This window comes from Vanessa tameamea, chromosome 12 (genome assembly GCF_037043105.1).
Source record: "Vanessa tameamea isolate UH-Manoa-2023 chromosome 12, ilVanTame1 primary haplotype, whole genome shotgun sequence".
Lineage (NCBI taxonomy): Eukaryota > Metazoa > Arthropoda > Insecta > Lepidoptera > Nymphalidae > Vanessa > Vanessa tameamea.
The window spans coordinates 6079025-6093407 of NC_087320.1; the positions used below are offsets into that span (position 1 = coordinate 6079025).

The following is a 14383-nucleotide window of genomic DNA, read 5'->3' on the forward strand; positions in this document are numbered from 1 at the left end:
TAGAGAACAGACTTGGAAGATGTACAAGAGGTGGCTTAATTAAGAGAGCGATCTCATCTAGGAAAAATAAATAATAAAGTTTGACATAAATTAACATATACTGTATAACCTACGAAATTAATAAAAAAACGCCTTTAAATAATTATACTAGCAATCCGCCGGGCGCTTCTCACCTGTACAATTTAATAAAGAAAATTATATGATATTATATTTAAATATAATTTATATTATATAGCACTTAGGAGTAAAATACCTTTATAGCAGTAGAAACATTTTTTAAATTGGATTATTAGTTTCGAAGATTACTCGCTACATACAAACAAACAAATTTGACTTCTTTATAATATTACTTTAGATACCTACATACATATATAAATATTATTTATGTTTTTAGATATTTTTAATATTTTAAACAACGTTGAAGATTATGTTGTATATTTAAACAAGCTGTAATTAAATTGTGAGCCTGGATTTAGGCTATTAACGTTATGCATCGAGCCACAGGTGTTTCAGTATTAGAGACTAAAATAAGATCCTGAGATAGATGCATAAACGTATAGGTGTATATAAAAATACACAATGAAAAGTTTAGTTTTCGATGAAAAATTAATTGCATAACTAATATTATAAATGTGAGAATAACTCTTTGTTGCTCTTTCACGGCCAAACCACTGAAACGAATTTGATGAATTTTGGTACGAAGCAAGCTTGAACCTCAACGGAGGAATTAAGATTTAACTTATTACGCGTAACACCTGACGTCCAACCGTTTATTATATGTATTAATTTATTTCGTGGCGAAAAGTATAACTGAGTTCCTTGCCGGTTCGCCTCAGCAGAACCTACTGTTGACAAATAAAATCAATCAGTCAATTTTGAATTTTTTAATCGTTAATCGTTATCTTTTGAATGTTGATTTTACCGAGAAAAAACAAGAAAAACTCCAGTAGAGATATTTTAATATTAAAAAAGTCCTAATTGATATAAATTACTTACAACTGTAATACAAATAATTATTTGTTGATCCAGCCGACTGCGGACTTTTTAAATACGTATTCATTGTCGTATGATCCTATTTTAAATTTATTTTTATTCAATTTTTTTTTATATTTAATCGTTATGAGAAGCACCCGCTTTGAGATTAATAGTCCAATGATCTATCTATAGGACTTCCGTCTATCTGCACTATAGTACCGTCTCTGCTTCCCGTTTCTTTTTTATTTTGTTTTAACGGTCAGGGCCAATAGCATCTCGTAGTATCTTCTACACCTTACCTTAGCATCTCAATCTCTCTCCTCTAATTAAATTTAACTAATTACATTTGGCTAAGCTAAACTAAATAGTTGCAAATACCTTAATAGAATAGTTATGAATACTACGGACTGTTTAATGCTAATGTATAAATCATATGCATTCAACTTTTGATTTACTTAGAAAATATTAGTGTTTTTAGTTTATTATAAGTTTCAATATTAAATTTTATGTACCCACAGTGTCGGAGTTGCGATTATGAATGGTAAAGTAATTCACATTCTCGTTGTCACTACAGGCGGACTTCATTATACAAAAGTAACTACACATGAAGTTGAATGTAACATAACAGCTGCGTTTCATTATTATTAAATGTATTCATCTAAATGTTATTTACTTACTCAGTTATTAAATTTCAATTATTTTTATATCGTGTAATGGTTTTTATACACCCTCTTATGCTTTTAAATATTATTATTTTTTATAAATAAATTTGTTAAATGTAAATATATTAGTTAATAAATTAATAATTAAATATTGGCTTATTAATATTGAATCGAGAATGTCTGTTAGATTTATTTCTTAGTTATTTTGCTTGAAGTTTTCGCAAGGCAATTATTTTTGCAACATTGAATGATAAAAATATAATTACTGATTTAAATTATTTTATAATTTAGAAAATGATTGCTTATGAAATACATTTTTTTCAATAATGTTTATACATTTATTTACTTTTATTGCATTAGAAATAAGTAGACAGGCATTTTACTTTCATTGATAGTGAAAATAAAACACATCGATTAGTTAGCAATTTCTATGTTCGCACTGTTCGCAATTCATATCTTTGGTGATATATGTTATGGGTTACAGAAACTATTATCACGAACGGGTGTTAGCAACACAATAGTAGTAAGTTTCGTTTATGGGATTCGTTCAGACTTTATGCAATTTCGAATGAAAAGCATTTATTATTATTGTATAGGTCAGTATATTCGTGATATTTTTTTATTTTTTTTCAGACTGTCGTACAACACAGTAAACATTGACTGATTTCTATGAACAGTGGAAATCGCTGATGTAGATGCAAACTGAAAATTCTATCAATCTCTTGTGAGTTCTGCCTATCACTAACTGTAAGTGAATAAAGTTTTATTACAAAGGTCATAATGATGAAGGAATAATTGCCTATACACAGTTATATAACAAAAAGGATGCTATAAAAAAGATCCTTTTCGTATCCGGGAAAGTGTAAAGTATCTGAAATAAAGCTTGTACGTTAATGTTTTCACGGGTATAAATTTTATAGTTAAGGAATAAAAACAGGTGGATCGGGTAGTTGTGAAACTCGTGAGAAATTATAGTGTTATACAATTTAATAAAGGATTTTCATGAATTTTGAATCACGAGATCACATAAGATATTTAATCGTTTTAGCGAAAAGAGACTCTAATCTGGCTCTTACAATTGCATTTTAGATAACAATTTGACTAGTTCTAATATTTCTTCGGAATATGCATTATTTACATCTTATTAAAAAAAAACTATTTAAATTATTATATACATTTATTGAAAGTAAAATTTAGGTGATCGTTCTGCATCTTTTATATTTTTATATCGAGTTAATTTACCTAATTGACGTAATGCAACCGCAATAAAGCAAACATACATTGTTTTATTAAAATATAATAGTGTATAATTAAACTGTTACATAATTATTCATTGATGTCATGAGTATTTTTCTTGACTCGTTAATTAATAATAATATATTGTTTGGAACAGACATATATTGCTCAGTATTGTAAATTTTAACCCCCACTCACGAGAACCCTAAACTCAGTAATACAACATACAATATATTATCGACAGGGAAATACTTAAAGTCGTAAAGATAAATATCAATATGATTCCCCGTAGTCATATTGCTTGTCATGTCGTATGTTTATCGCTTAGGATAATAGTCCATCGAATAGTATTCCCAAAACTCATAAGACTTACTTATAAAAGACATTGGAAATGAACTATAAAAAGATGAATCTGTATGGATTTTAAAATAAATTAATAAAACATATTAACTTTTAAAGTATTTTTGTTAAAAGTAATTAAAATTAAGTGCATTGCGTTATATCCGATGATCTATAAATATTTTTTTATGGATATGATCTATATAATTTTAAGTATTGCAATTGTTTTTATTTCCATGATTATCGAATTCTTACTTATATGATAATAAAAGTTTATTGCACGAGCATTATAAAATTTACATTATTACAACGTAAATTTTATTGTTATTGTAATTGAGCCTATTAGATTTAAGTCTAACACTTTAATTAATTTAAAACATATATAATATATACATATTTGAAAATACTGATATATAATATAACAGTCTGTAGGTAAATGCTCTATTACTGGCAAATGTCTCTTGCAGAAAAGGAGAGTAAGTGACATGACATATTTTTCTAGAAATTCTGTCGTACATATTATAATATTATAATAACAAACGAAATTAAACTCATAACTAAAATGTCATGTTGTTTATAATTCTTACGTTTCATAAAAAAACTCAAAATGTATAAAAATGATTACTACAAAATAAATCCATACTAATATTATAAATGCGAAAGTAACTGTCTGTCTGTCTATCTCGCTTTCACGCCAAAACTACTAGACCGATTTAAATGAAATTTGGTACACAAATATTTTAGAACCTGAGAAAGGACATAGGCTACTTTTTATTTGGAAAAAAGCTGCTGTAAAGGGTTGAAAAGGGGGATGAAAGGTTGTTCGTTCTTGAAATTATTGTCATTTTTAGAATTTTTAGAACTAGAAGCATAAAACTTATATTTTAGGCTGTACACTTATAAACTAACATATCATGACACCCACTACGGAGGGAATTTTGGAAATTCTACTCCTAAAGGGGTGAAATAGGGGTTGAAAGCTTACCCCGAGAACCCCCTCTAGGTGTTGGAGGCCCGCATAGGCGGGCCGACCGTCAGGGCGTCACGGTAGCATGCGCAAGCGATCCCGTGGCGCCCGCCAAAAGACGGAGAGGATACCGCTGGTTTTTTAGTAGGTAAACCCGGCGTACCTGGGCGCACTCGGCGTCCAGGGCTCCGGGGAGTCCCACACACCCCCCCACCTTGCATTGGAATACTAATTATAAATGAGTAAATACGTATTTAAGTGTTTTTTGATATTCTACCACTAAGGGGGTGAAATAAGAGTTGAAAGTTTTTATGGGAGTTAGTCATTTTTTAAGTTAAAAACATGAATTTTTTTTTTGAGATACTGATTATTATAAATGAGTAAATATGTATTTAAGTATTTTTTTATATACTACCACTAAGGGGGTGAAATAAGGGTTGAAAGTTTTTATGGAAGTTGTCATTTTTTAAGACAAAAATATGAAACTTTATTTATGGGATACTGATTAAAAATGATTAAATACTTATTTAAGGGTTTCTAGATATTCTACCTTTAAGGGGTTTAATAGGGGTTGACATTTCTTATATAGATTAGTCTGGAAGTTCGTCATCCAGGCTACCGGATTTAAGTGTTTCTAGATATTATACCTCTAAGGGGTTTAATAGGGGTTGACTTTTCTTATATAGATTAGTCTGGAAGTCTGGAAGAAACATGAATCTTTATTTTATTGATACTGATTAAAAATGATTAGATATGTATTTCAGTGTTTCTAGATAATCTACCATTAAGGGGGTGAAATAAGGGTTGAAAGTTTTTATGGGAGTCAGTCATTTTTTAACTTAAAACGTGTAACTTTATTTTTGCGATACTGATTAAAAATGAGTAAATACTAATTTAAGCGTTTTTTTATATTTTACCACAAAGGGGCTGAAATAAGGGTTGAAAGTTTTATGGAAGTCCGTAATTTTTTAAGTTAAAAACATGAAACTTTATTTTTGGGATACTGATTAAAAATGATTAAATACGTATTTAACGGTTTCTAGATATTCTACCTTTAAGGGGTTTAATAGGGGTTGACATTTCTTATATAGATTAGTATGGGAGTCCGTCATCCGGGCTACCGATTAAAAATGTCGTTTCTGGATATTTTACGCCTAAGGAGGGAAATTGGGTTAACATTCCGTATACAGGCTAGTCTGGAAGTCTGTCATTTCTAAGGAGGGAAATTGGATTAACATTCCGCATATAGGTTAGTCTGGAAGTCCGTCATTTTTTAAGTTAGAAGCAGGAAATTTTATTTTTGGGCGACTGATTACAAATGAGTTGATACGTATTTAAGCGTTTCTGAATATTCTACTCTAAGGGCTGAAATACAGACCAAAAAATACAAAGTGGTCTTACATTAACATAATATTTTAAGTTAATTTGTAAACATATTCATTTTTTACGCGGGCAAAGCTGCGGGTAACACCTAGTAAAATATATATTGTTATAAGTTTATCTATTCTATAATAACATTTTGAATGAATTAAGTCGTTTTTTTTCAAGCTGTTGTAGGAAAAAAAACAAGATATTATATAAAAGGAAAAGACGCTTAAAGTTCAATGAGTTACTTTCTCAACTATATAAAGATATAAGACGAAAAAAGAATCGTGAAGCCAAGTATAACTAAAAATTTAATTTTAGTTTGCGAATAAACTGGTAAACACGCTTTAAAGAAAGTTCAGATTCATTCCTTTAACAGTATTTTAAAGTCTAATTATTCTATTTAGTTATCTTTCCCATATCCAAATCTATGAATCGTTAAATATATAACACAATTGGTTACTTGATTTACATTCATAGAACACGATAAAATGAGGCAGTTCGAGTATGAGATTAAAGAATCACACACATCTTACGCTCGAGATTGGTAACGTGATTAAGTCAGAAAGCGTATTGCCACAGACTGAAATAGCTTCCAGAAGAACCAAATGTGCCTTCGGAGCGTGTACTATTGTCTACAGTAAACTATAAAAGACACGACTTGCACAACTGTACTACCTCCTGCTAATGTACCCTTTTATTACTAATGGGAAGGTTTTATGTTCTCGCCGTGCATTTCTGCATTTCTAATTCCTAATTCTTCTTACAGATAATACTATCAATGCCTTGAGTAATGATGTTCGATTATATTTTAACTGGGTTTAGTGATATGAGTAAAAGAGTGCGCAAAACGAAGTAACATTCTCTGTTACCTCATTCTAATAATCCGATGGTTATACGCACGATTAGAACTAGTTCAGACGCTGGATTCACGATCTATACGTGCTTGCACGAGAGTATCAACTCTGCCTTCATACATATTTAATTCTAAAGGCTACCTATTACTGAGAATTTTCTGAAACAAAATTTCAAATTTTCTTACTAGGCGCCATCTGGATTTTAACCTCGGACCTCAGGATATCGTAACTAAAAAGGTTTTATTTTTATTTTTTAAGAATGAAACAAATGCGTCGTTAAGAGTACGCGCATAGATTTGTACACGTGATTGTTAGTGTTGTGTGAATGAATTAAAAATGCATAAGGCCAGCAGTTGGCACTGTTTCATTCTTGAATTCTTAAGCGTTTGAATTGTTCCGTTTTATAGAAGGAACTGAAAACACGGTACAAGTACCTACTACCTCGATTAATTATACTCACTGTAAATAAACAACTGTAGTAGTTTGTTTTGACATGACTTAAAATACCAAGAGTCATATGGCCGTGTTGAATAAAATATAGTAACAGTAAGTAATATATCAAAATTGACACCATGAGATCAATGAGATTATAAGTGCTCAACTTCCTGAGTTTTTGATCAGATCGCGTTTGTTTGAAGGCCATAGATAATATATCCATACAGCCCGCGAATTATTAAGATTCCGTTTTTTTTTTTCAATCATTTTCTGGGTACCTGTTTATTTAAAGTTCTTATTTTCCTTTATCTTCTATTATGAGAATAATAGACACAAAACATTTAATAGAATATTCTTGTTGTTATTTTAATGTATCTTTATTGACTTCCGCAGGAGACACAAGGACGTAGTCACTTAAAACTTTTAAATTACAGGCTATTGTTCAGAATCTCCTATGTGGTTGAAAAAAATAGAACGATTAATGGGTTTGAACATGCATTTCCGTTACATTCAAAATGTATAATTACATTTTTATTTATTATCGTCATTAATTATTATTAAATTTGGTTTAATGCTTACCTTCGCCTATTTATTATTCATAAATATTTAAAAACACTGTGCACTAAACAAAAAAATATTGTAAAAACCAATATGACTTCGAGTAGCGTGGCGGTGGCTGACACGCCGATTCTTGCGTCCGCGCACCTTGCCAGATATTTTTATATCGAGTTCATTTACCTAATTGACGTAATGAAACCGTAATAAAACAAACATACATTATTTTATTAAAATATAATAGTGTATAATTAAACTGTTACATAATTATTCATTAATGTCATGAATATTTTTCTTGTCTCGTTAATTAATAAGAATATATTGTTTGGAACAGACATATAATGCTCAGTATTGTAAATTTTAAACCCCCACTCACTAGAACCCTAAACTCAGTATTACAATATATTATCGACAGGGAAATACTTAAAGTCGTAAAGATAAATATCAATATGATTCCCCGTAGCCATATTGCTTGTCATGTCGTATGTTTATCGCTTAGGATAATAGTCCATCGAATAGCATTGCCAAAACTCATAAGACTTACTTATAAAAGACATTGGAAATGAACTATAAAAAGATGAGTCTGTATGGATTTTAAAATAAATGAATAAAACATATTAACTTGTAAAGTATTTTAGTTAAACGTAATAAAAATTAAGTGCATTGCGTTATATCCGATAATCTAATTTTATATCAAAGTCTACGCATTTTAATAGTTATAAAAGTAACCTGATTTTATAAAATAATTTAAAGCAAATATAAATATAAAACTTTATCAGAGTAATATTACGTCATACACGAATGCGCTAAATTACCTTGTACCCCATGAATGTCAGCCTTAGGTTGGTTGTATGGCCATTACAGTATATAAACTTTCTACCTTACCTCACAAATAAACTGATCGATAAACGATTTTACGCGATCGTTACATTTCATAATTATTTAAATCAATATAAACCACGGTTTATTTTGCATAAGACCTATTATATACAGTTATTATGAAAACGTGTTTAATTCAATCAAACGTAACACGCTATTTATAACTTATTTTACAAATCTATAAATATTTTTTTATGGATATGATCTAAATAATTTTAAGTATTGCAATTGTTTTTATTTCCATGATTATCGAATTCTTACTTATATGATAATAAAAGTTTATTGCACAAAATTTACATTATTACATCGTAAATTTTATTGTTATTGTAATTGAGCCTACAAGAGTTTTTAATCTGTCTATTAGGATACTTTTATTAGATTTAAGTCTAACACTTTAATTAATTTAAAACATATATAATATATACATATTTGGAAATACTGATATATAATATAACAGTCTGTAGGTAAATGCTCTATTACTGGCAAATGTCTCTTGCAGAAAAGGAGAGTAAGTGAAATTCTGTCGTACATATTATAATATGATAATAATAAACGAAATTAAACTCATAACTAAAATGACATGTTGTTTATAATTCTTACGTTTCATAAAAAAACTGTAAATGTATAAAAATGATTACTATAAAATATATAAAATATATATTGTTATAAGTTTATCTGTTCTATGAAAACATTTTGAATGAATTAAGTCGTTTTTTTCAAGCTGTTGTAGGAAAAAACAACAAGATTTTATATAAAAGGAAAAGACGCTTAAAGTTCAATAAGTTACTTTCTCAACTATATAAAGATACTAGCTGTTACCCGCGGCTTTGCCTGCGTAGAATATTAATATATTTACAAATTAACTTAAAGTATTACGTTAATGTAAGTCCTCTTTGTATACCACATTGGTGTGTATTTCAGCCCTTAGGGTAGAATATCCAGAAACGCTTAAATGCGAATCAACTCATATTTAATCGGTAGCCTAAAAATAAAATTTCGACATTCTAACTCGACATGACAGCAGACAACCTTTTAAATCAAAATGACAGACTTCCAGACTAACCTGAATACGAAATGTTAACACCTATTTTGCCCTTTAGGCCTAAAATATCAAGAAACGCTTAAATACGTATCTACTCATTTTTAATCAGTAGCTCAAAATAAAGTTTCATGCTTCTAACTTCAAAAATGACGATCTTCCAAACTATCCTATATACGAAATGTCAAACTCTATTTCTCCCGTTTGGTCGTAAAATATCCAGAAACGCTTAAATACGTGTCAACTAATTTTTAATCAATGGCACAAAAATAAAGTTTCATGCTTCTAACTTCAAAAATTACAGACTACAGAATGTTAACCCTATTTCTCCCCTTAGGCGTAAAATATCCAGAAACGCTTTAATACGTATCTACTCATTTTTAATCAGTATCCCAAAAACAGTTTTTTGTATTTAATTTAAAAAATGACGGACTTCCATAAAAACTTTCATCCCTTATTTCACCCCCCTCAGAGGTAGAATATCAAGAAACGCTTAAATACGGTTCTACTCATTTTTAATCAGTAGCCCATAAATAAAGTTTCATGCTTCTAACTTAAAAAATGACGGATTTCCAGACTAACCTATATAAAAAATGTCCTACCCCTATTAAACCCCATAGAGGTAGAATATCTAGAAACACTTAAATAGGTATATAAATATTTTTAATCAGTATCCCAAAAATAAAGTTTCATATTTTTAGCTTAAAAAATGACGACTTCCATAAAAACTTACAACCCTTATTTCATTCCCTTAGTGGTAGAATATCAAAAAACACTTAAATACGTATTTACTCATTTTTAATCAGTATCCCAAAAAAAAAGGTTCATGTTTGTTACTTAAAAAATGGCTGACTCCCATAAAAACTTTCGACCCTTATTTCACCCTCTTAATGGTAGATTATTTAGAAACGCTTAAATACGTATCTACTCATTTTTGATCAGTATCCCAAAAATAAAGTTTCATGTTTCTATCTTAAAAATGACGGACTTCAATACAAACTTTCAACCCTTATATCATCCCCGTAGGGGTAGAATATGCAGAAACACTTAAATAAGTATCTACGCCTTTTTAATCAGTATCCCAAAAATAAAGTTTCATGTTCTAACTTAACAAATTTTCATACGAACGTTCCCCTATTTCACCCATTTAGGGATAGAATATCCAAAATTCCCTCCCGAGTGGGTGTCATAATATGTTATTTTATAAGTGTACAGCCTTAAATATAAGTTTTATGCTTCTAGTTCTAAAAATTCTAAACATGACAATACTTTCAACAACTCACAACCTTTCATCCCCCTTTTCAACCCTTTACAGCACTTTTTTCCAAATAAAAAGTTCCCTATGTCCTTTCTCAGGCTCGAGACTATTTGTGTACCAAATTTCATTTAAAGCGGTCCAGTAGTTTTGGCGTGAAAGCGAGATAGACAGACAGAGTTACTTTCGTATTTATAATATTAATATATAGTATGGAAGTATGGATTGTTATTTCCCTCGCTAGAGAGCTCCGATAATAACCGCGTCCGATCGCTGCTAAATTCAAAGTGCTACAGGTAGAACCGCGGCCTCCGACGCGCCTATAGCACGCTCCCGCCGGCCCGGCCGGCCGGTACACCACCGTAAACGCTACGTTCCGCAATTTTTAAATCTGTAATATCTTCGAATATATTCATTTAAATCATATGCTGTAAAGGGCCAATAATATTATAGATCAATATTAAATCAACAATGTATTTCATTGGATAAGGATTAATGCTGTATTGATTAAAATCGCTTCGAAAATTTGCCAATATTTGTGGTAAAAAATAAATAACAAAAAAAGGTTATTGTGGGTTATCACTTACAGATAGACACATACCATCGTGGACTTTTTTGTAGATATTTTTGAGGTGTACAACTCTGTAGTACATTATTTTGATCTATCGCATAGTGTTCAGCCAGCGTTTGCAATATATGCGCAAAAAATGTGTCTTTTTACGACATCACATTAAAAACCTCTAAAATTATCAGTGTTTATCTACTATATTGTCCACGTATTATACATACAAAATCATTCTCTTTAAATCACTCTATCTATTAAAAATGACCTCATCAAAATCTCTTGCATAGTTTTAAAGATTTAAGCATAGCAATTTAAGATTATACTATGTAGTGATAACAAATAGGTACAACGTACAATTTTCACTCATTAGAAAATACAAACCGCTATGTCCCTGTGTTTTAAAACTGTAATATCTTCGAAAATATTCATTTAAATTACATGCTGTAAAGGGCCATATTGATCTATATTGAATGCACAATTTATTTAAGGTACCTAATTGGATAAGGATTAATGCTATATTGCTTAAAATCGCTTCGAAAATAAGCCATTATTTCTCGTAAAAAGTAAACGATAAAAAACGTTTATTGTGGGTTATCTTTAAGAGATGCACATATACCATCGCGGACTTTTTTATAGACATTTTTGAGGTGTACAATTCTGTAGTACATTATTTTGATCTATCTAGTAGGGTTCAGCCAGCGTTTACAATATAAGCGCAAAAAAATTATAAATTTACGACATCACATTAGAAACTTTTAAAATTATCAGTGTTACTTAACTATATTATATATGTATTATATACAAAAACCTTCCTATCGAATCACTCTATCTATTAAAAAAAACCGCATCAAAATCCGTTGCGTAGTTTTAAAGATTTAAGCGTACAAAGGGACATAGGGATAAAGAAAGCGACTTTGTTTTATACTATGTAAAGATAAAGATACGACGCGAGATTCAAAATCTGATGCTGCAGCCTTATAAATATTCACTAGACTAACCAAGTAGATCATTTATTATTATCTTTAAAGTAATTGAGCTGCATTCAACGAATTAATAACTAACTGTAATCGTAATTTTCTAAGTGTTAGTTCTAATTATCACAGCGAGTGCTTCCAATACTACCGGAATGAGGTAAGAGGCTGTTATTGAAAACAATTATTTTGATTTTTTTAATATCGGTGCTTATTAGATAAACACGCGATCCAGTAACTTCAAATCGCTATAATTATTTATTATGATGAATAATTAGAATTCCATGGATATAATTCATTAAACAGAAATATTTCACAACATAGTACTGGTTTCCTATCAGCCGTAACCGTGTCGAGGAAAAACGTGCGACACTGGTAAATAATAAGGCATTGTGGCCCATAATAATAGGTAAATCTGATTGTCTCACAAACGCCGAATGATCATTGTCGGTGATTGCGTGAAATACTTCAATAACGCGCCCAATACCTTAATGTAGAATAACAATCACTGTTTACCATCGATAGTGATGTAAATGCCGTTTTAAGGATTAACCTCGTGTAGACGTTGAAATCGTGATGTTTGCTGTTACTAATTTTAACGGGATCATGTCACGTGTGACATAAGATGCGAGTGAGAGTATCATGCGTAACGTTTGACAAAATTTGAAATAGTTACACTAAGGCGGTTTTTATTGATATAAGAAATTATATAATGTTCAATTTTATAATACGGTTTCTAGCCATTAACACTTCACTAAAGTATATATATTGTTAAATATAGGAATTAAAAAACTATAAATATTTTTTCCTGGACTAATATTTAGTGTTTAAATTTGAATTATGCGTCGGTTGATAAAATTGGATATTCAATACACTGATAATTTTATTATATACACTTTATATTTAACATAAATCTTTTGAAATTATTAGAATTTACATATTTTTTTCCTTTTTCAAAAATGACATAGAGATTTAAAGATGTAATATTTTATCAATGTTTTTTTTTACTTTCGCCACTACGATCATTTCACTAAAGTAAAAGTTATTATTCAAAAATAAAAAAAACAAATGAGGGGCAACAATCTTCTGTGATATAAATTATAAAACTCGAATTGTGGTTGAAAAAAATAGAACGACTAATGGGTTTGAACATGCATTTCCGTTACATTCAAAATGTAATTGTACATTTTTATTTATTATCGTCATTAATTATTATTAAATTTGGTTTAATGCTTACCTTCGCCTATTTATTGTTCATAAACATTTAAAAACACTGTGCACTAAACAAAAAATTATTGTAAAAACCAATATGACTTCGAGTAGCGTGACGGTGGCTGACACGCCGATTCTTGCGCCCGCGCACCTTGTACTAACTAAGGCGTGCGAAGGTAGGACATACAATTTTATACTAGCAAGCGGGGATCGAGTTTATCTGACAATAATTCGTTAATTCAAAAAATATATAATATGGAGACATTTATTTCAACTAATTTTAATAATAGTGTCTTTAACAATTAAAAATAATTACTCCAAATTCTTTATTACATTAAAATAAAATAAATTGAAATTTAAAATAAAAAGGTACTTGTTGGTAGAACCTGAATACATTTTTATCATTTTTGAATCTTGAAAATACTTACTTTGTTTTTAAATTTAATCGTTTCTATATAAAAAGTGTATTTTTTAGTAATGAAAACTAATTTGTACCAGCTCTCGTTTTCGAATTGACATTAATAATAATATTTTTCTTTTGATGATGACTTATAACTTCATTTTGAATTTCTCATGAATAAGTTAAGAATTTAACAGTAAAATAACAAGCATCTTGTATACTTAGTTATAATCTTTGTAAAGTAAAGGCACTCCCGAACCCCAATTTATTAGCTGGTGACTAACGACCGAACGCAATGATCATAAAAGTTGATCGAAAAGTTCGCAGAAGTACTTACGAATTATGGCTAGAAGAAGTTAACTAGCTAGGTAAACATACTTACTAAATATAATGGTTCTGTGCTTCGAATTTCGTAGTACACAAAAACGAAATATTGCTATTTAGTTTTTTTTTGTTGTAGGAATTTATTATACCTAACACACAACAAAGTGTCAACGTGATTCAAATCTTTACTCAAAAAAAACTATAAATTCTTTTTATGACTCAAATGCAATAAAATGTTGCTTATTAAATTCCTGTCCATTTCAGATTGTAGTGCCCTAAAATGCTGCTGAGGCCACTTAGGATTTCTTAACCCAAACTGGAATTGTGCCAATGTTTTAACTTGCTAT

The 14383-nt window shown here is 29.8% G+C and overlaps 1 protein-coding gene across 3 annotated transcripts in view; it reads right to left on the reverse strand.

The window, feature by feature from the left end:
* Positions 1-13487, reverse strand: part of LOC113393030 (peroxidase) — a 58921-nt gene extending 45434 nt beyond the window's left edge. For 2 of the 3 annotated variants that reach the window (XM_064216500.1, XM_064216499.1), the window contains exon 1: positions 13338-13487. The gene's annotated coding sequence lies outside the window, so the exon portion shown is untranslated. Of the gene's footprint in view, positions 1-7415; positions 7546-13337 lie in introns of those variants that run through there. The other variant, XM_026629726.2, reaches the window with a different exon arrangement.
* Between the last annotated feature and the right edge of the window lie 896 nt (positions 13488-14383).